This window comes from Salmo salar, chromosome ssa07, assembly GCF_905237065.1.
Source record: "Salmo salar chromosome ssa07, Ssal_v3.1, whole genome shotgun sequence".
Classification (NCBI taxonomy): domain Eukaryota; kingdom Metazoa; phylum Chordata; class Actinopteri; order Salmoniformes; family Salmonidae; genus Salmo; species Salmo salar.
In genome coordinates, this window is record NC_059448.1 from 62,422,532 (window position 1) to 62,428,531 (window position 6,000).

Sequence of the window (6,000 nt, forward strand, 5' to 3'; positions counted from 1 at the left end):
CCACCTTGCAGGGTTTGGTCTGATGACATTTTGATATAAGAGCAGTGAGTTCTCTCAGGGCCCTTCGTCATTCAAGACCATTTCAACGTTCAACATGCCATCTGAATCTGAAGAATCTCACACATGATCTGTCCATCAACTCTCCCCAGCAGGAATAGAACCCAGACTAACACGGCGTGTGTTCCTCAGTTACAGGGAACTGAGCAGAACTTTATTCATTCATTCAAGGTTTCACCTGGGTGTTATTGAGAGGGAACGTTTGGCTTGGACTGGGCTGTGTCTATATACAGCCTATATCCAGTTATATACAGTTATATATAGTTATATACAGCCTATATCCAGTTATATACAGTTATATATAGTTATATACAGTTATATACAGTTATATACAGTTATATACAGCCTATATCCAGTTATATACGGTTATATATAGTTATATACAGTTATATACAGCCTATATCCCGTTATATACGGTTATATATAGTTATATACAGTTATATACAGTTATATACAGCCTATATCCAGTTATATACAGTTATATATAGTTATATACAGCCTATATCCAGTTATATACGGTTATATATAGTTATATACAGCCTATATCCAGTTATATACGGTTATATATAGTTATATACAGCCTATATCCAGTTATATACAGTTATATATAGTTATATACAGTTATATACAGTTATATACAGCCTATATCCAGTTATATACGGTTATATATAGTTATATACAGTTATATACAGTTATATACAGCCTATATACAGTTATATATAGTTATATACAGTTATATACAGTTATATACAGTTATATACAGTTATATACAGCCTATATCCAGTTATATATAGTTATATACAGTCTATATCCAGTTATATATAGTTACATACAGTTATATACAGTCTATATTGAGTTATATATATATAGTTATATACAGTTATATACAGTCTATATCCAGTTATATATAGTCTATATACAGTTATATACAGCCTATATCCAGTTATATCCAGTTATATCCAGTTATATACAGTCTATATCCAGTTATATATAGTCTATATACAGTTATATACAGCCTATATCCAGTTATATATAGTTATATACAGTTATATACAGTTATATACAGTTATATATAGTCATATAGAGTTATATACAGTTATATAAAGTTATATACAGTTATATACAGCCTATATCCAGTTATATATAGTTATATACAGTCTATATCCAGTTATATATAGTTACATACAGTTATATACAGTCTATATTGAGTTATATATATAGTTATATACAGTTATATACAGTCTATATCCAGTTATATATAGTCTATATACAGTTATATACAGCCTATATCCAGTTATATCCAGTTATATACAGCCTATACCCAGTTATATATAGTTATATCCAGTTATATATAGTTGTATAGTTAATCTGTCGTTCTGCCCTGAACAAGGCAGTTAACCCACTGTTCCTAGGCCGTCATTGAAAATAAGAATTTGTTCTAAACTGACTTGCCTAGTTAAATAAAGGAAAACATTAAAAAAGAAAAAAAGATATATATATACAATTATATACACCCTATATCAAATCATCTATAGTCTATATCCAGTTATATATAGCTATAAACAGTTATATACAGCCTATATCAAATTATCTAATTATCTATAGCCTATATCCAGTTATATACAGCCTATATCAAATGATCTATAGCCTATATCCAGTTATATACAGCCTATATCAAATTACCTAATTATCTATAGCATACATCCAGTTATATACAGTTATATACAGTTATATACAGCCTATATAAAATTATCTATAGCCTATATCCAGTTATATACAGTTATATACAGCCTATATCCAGTTATATCCAGTTATATATAGTTATATACAGTCTATATACATTTATATACAGTCTATATCCAGTTATATCCAGTTATATACAGTCTATATCCAGTTATATATAGTCTATATCCAGTTATATCCAGTTATATACAGTCTATATCCAGTTATATATATATAGTCTATATCAGGTATATACAGTCTATAGACACAGTCTATATCCAGTTATATATAGTCTATTTCAGTTACATACAGTCTATATACAGTCTATATCCAGTTATATATAGTCTATATCAGTTATATACAGTCCATATCAGTTATATACAGTCTATATCCAGTTATATACAGCCTATATCCAGTTGTATACAGTTATATATAGTTATATACAGTCTATATACAGTTATATACAGTCTATATCCAGTTATATACAGTTATATACAGTCTATATCCAGTTATATATAGTCTATATCCAGTTATATCCAGTTATATACAGTCTATATCCAGTTAAATATATAGTCTATATCAGGTATATACAGTCTATAGACACAGTCTATATCCAGTTATATATAGTCTATATCAGTTATATACAGTCTATATCCAGTTATATACAGTCTATATACAGTCTATATCCAGTTATATATAGTCTATATCAGTTATATACAGTCCATATCAGTTATATACAGTCTATATCCAGTTATATACAGTCTATATCCAGTTATATACAGTCTATATCAGTTATATACAGTCTATATCCAGTTATATACAGTCTATATCAGTTATATACAGTCTATATCCAGTTATACACAGTCTATATCAGTTATATACAGTCTATATCCTGTTATATACAGTCTATATACAGTTATTTACAGTCTATATCAACTTATATACAGTCTATATCCAGTTACATACAGTCTATATCAATTATACACAGTCTATATCCAGTTATAAACAGTCTATATCAGTTATATACAGTCTATATCCAGTTATATCCAGTCTATATCCAGTTATATACAGTCTATATCCAGTTATATACAGCCTATATCCAGTTATATGCAGTCTATATCCAGTTATATATAGTCTATATCCAGTTATATACAGTCTATATCCAGTTATATACAGTCAATATCCAGTTATATATAGTCTATATCCAGTTATATACAGTCTATATCCAGTTATATACAGTCTATATCCAGCTATATATAGTCTATATCCAGTTATATCCAGTCTATATCCAGTTATATCCAGTCTATATCCAGTTATATACAGTCTATATCAGTTATATAGAGTCTATATCCAGTTATATACAGTCTATATCCAGTTATATATAGTGTATATCCAGTTATATACAGCCTACATATAGTATTATAGAGTCATTTCCCTTTTCTGTTCATGTAAGCGCTGGTTTTTCACTGTGGAGTATTTAGGAGACAGCCCAGGAAGAAAGAAAAACAAAGCCCAGATCCGCAAGACTAAAGAGAATGGGCAGTGGTTCATTCTAAAGTTGACTGTCAAGTGTGTGTGTGTATTCAGAATCACATGGAGGGTGTAGCACACTGACAGTGGGATGAATAGAGAGGTGCACGGCCCTCTTTCCAAACAAGACGAGGTTCTATCAAAAAAGTGCTTCAGGAAGGATGCAGCAGCCCTGTACCCTGCAAGGCTAACCCACAGTTTAAACACACTAATAATCCTGACAATAATATTACAACTAGATAAAGAAGAAGAAATTAGTTCCTATCCTAGTCAGCCGTGTGTAATGAGTTTCTATCCTAGTCATCCACGTGTAATGAGTTCCTATCCTAGTCAGAAGCATGTAATGAGTTCCTATCCTAGTCATCCACGTGTAATAAGTTCCTATACTAGTCAGCCGTGTGTAATGAGTTCCTATCCTAGTCAGCCGTGTGTAATGAGTTCCTATCCTAGTCATCCACGTGTAATGAGTTCCTATCCTAGTCAGAAGCATGTAATGAGTTCCTATCCTAGTCAGCCGCGTGTAATGAGTTCCTATCCTAGTCAGCCGTGTGTAATGAGTTCCTATCCTAGTCATCCACGTGTAATGAGTTCCTATCCTAGTCATCCGCGTGTAATAAGTTCCTATCCTAGTCAGAAGCATTTAATGAGTTCCTATCCTAGTCATCCACGTGTAATAAGTTCCTATCCTAGTCAGAAGCATGTAATGAGTTCCTATCCTAGTCAGCCGTGTGTAATGAGTTCCTATCCTAGTCATCCACGTGTAATGAGTTCCTATCCTAGTCATCCACGTGTAATGAGTTCCTATCCTAGTCAGAAGCATGTAATAAGTTCCTATCCTAGTCAGCCGCGTGTAATAAGTTCCTATCCTAGTCATCCACGTGTAATGAGTTCCTATCCTAGTCATCCACGTGTAATAAGTTCCTATCCTAGTCAGCCGCGTGTAATAAGTTCCTATCCTAGTCAGCCGCGTGTAATAAGTTCCTATCCTAGTCAGAAGCATGTAATGAGTTCCTATCCTAGTCAGAAGCATGTAATGAGTTCCTATCCTAGTCAGCCGTGTGTAATGAGTTCCTATCCTAGTCATCCACGTGTAATGAGTTCCTATCCTAGTCATCCACGTGTAATAAGTTCCTATCCTAGTCATCCACGTGTAATGAGTTCCTATCCTAGTCAGCCGCGTGTAATAAGTTCCTATCCTAGTCAGAAGCATGTAATGAGTTCCTATCCTAGTCAGAAGCATGTAATGAGTTCCTATCCTAGTCAGCCGTGTGTAATGAGTTCCTATCCTAGTCATCCGCGTGTAATGAGTTCCTATCCTAGTCATCCACGTCTAATGAGTTCCTATCCTAGTCAGAAGCATGTAATGAGTTCCTATCCTAGTCAGCCGCGTGTAATGAGTTCCTATCCTAGTCAGAAGCATGTAATGAGTTCCTATCCTAGTCAGCCGCGTGTAATGAGTTCCTATCCTAGTCAGAAGCATGTAATGAGTTCCTATCCTAGTCAGCTGTGTGTAATGAGTTCCTATCCTAGTCATCCGCGTGTAATGAGTTCCTATCCTAGTCATCCACGTCTAATGAGTTCCTATCCTAGTCAGAAGCATGTAATGAGTTCCTATCCTAGTCAGCCGCGTGCAATAAGTTCCTATCCTAGTCATCCACGTGTAATGAGTTCCTATCCTAGTCAGCCGCGTGTAATGAGTTCCTATCCTAGTCATCCGCGTGTAATGAGTTCCTATCCTAGTCAGAAGCATGTAATGAGTTCCTATCCTAGTCATCCACGTGTAATGAGTTCCTATCCTAGTCAGCCGTGTGTAATGAGTTCCTATCCTAGTCATCCACGTCTAATGAGTTCCTATCCTAGTCAGAAGCATGTAATGAGTTCCTATCCTAGTCATCCACGTGTAATGAGTTCCTATCCTAGTCAGCCGCGTGTAATGAGTTCCTATCCTAGTCAGAAGCATGTAATGAGTTCCTATCCTAGTCAGCCGCGTGTAATGAGTTCCTATCCTAGTCAGAAGCATGTAATGAGTTCCTATCCTAGTCAGCCGCGTGTAATGAGTTCCTATCCTAGTCAGCCGTGTGTAATGAGTTCCTATCCTAGTCATCCACGTGTAATGAGTTCCTATCCTAGTCAGCCGCGTGCAATAAGTTCCTATCCTAGTCATCCACGTGTAATGAGTTCCTATCCTAGTCAGAAGCATGTAATGAGTTCCTATCCTAGTCATCCACGTGTAATGAGTTCCTATACTAGTCAGCCGTGTGCAATGAGTTCCTATCCTAGTCATCCACGTGTAATGAGTTCCTATCCTAGTCAGCCGCGTGTAATGAGTTCCTATCCTAGTCAGAAGCATGTAATGAGTTCCTATCCTAGTCAGCCGCGTGTAATGAGTTCCTATCCTAGTCAGCCGTGTGTAATGAGTTCCTATCCTAGTCAGAAGCATGTAATGAGTTCCTATCCTAGTCAGAAGCATGTAATGAGTTCCTATCCTAGTCAGCCGCGTGTAATAAGTTCCTATCCTAGTCAGAAGCATGTAATGAGTTCCTATCCTAGTCAGAAGCATGTAATGAGTTCCTATCCTAGTCAGAAGCATGTAATGAGTTCCTATCCTAGTCAGCCGCGTGTAATAAGTTCCTATCCTAGTCAGAAGCATGTAATGAGTTCCTATCCTAGTCAGAAGCATGTAATGAGTTC

General features: G+C 35.2%; 1 protein-coding gene across 2 annotated transcripts in view; it reads right to left on the reverse strand.

The window, feature by feature from the left end:
- The window catches only part of LOC106609731 (leucine-rich repeat-containing G-protein coupled receptor 5), a 193,826-nt gene that overhangs the window by 63,585 nt on the left and 124,241 nt on the right, over nt 1-6,000 (reverse strand). The window lies entirely within an intron of this gene.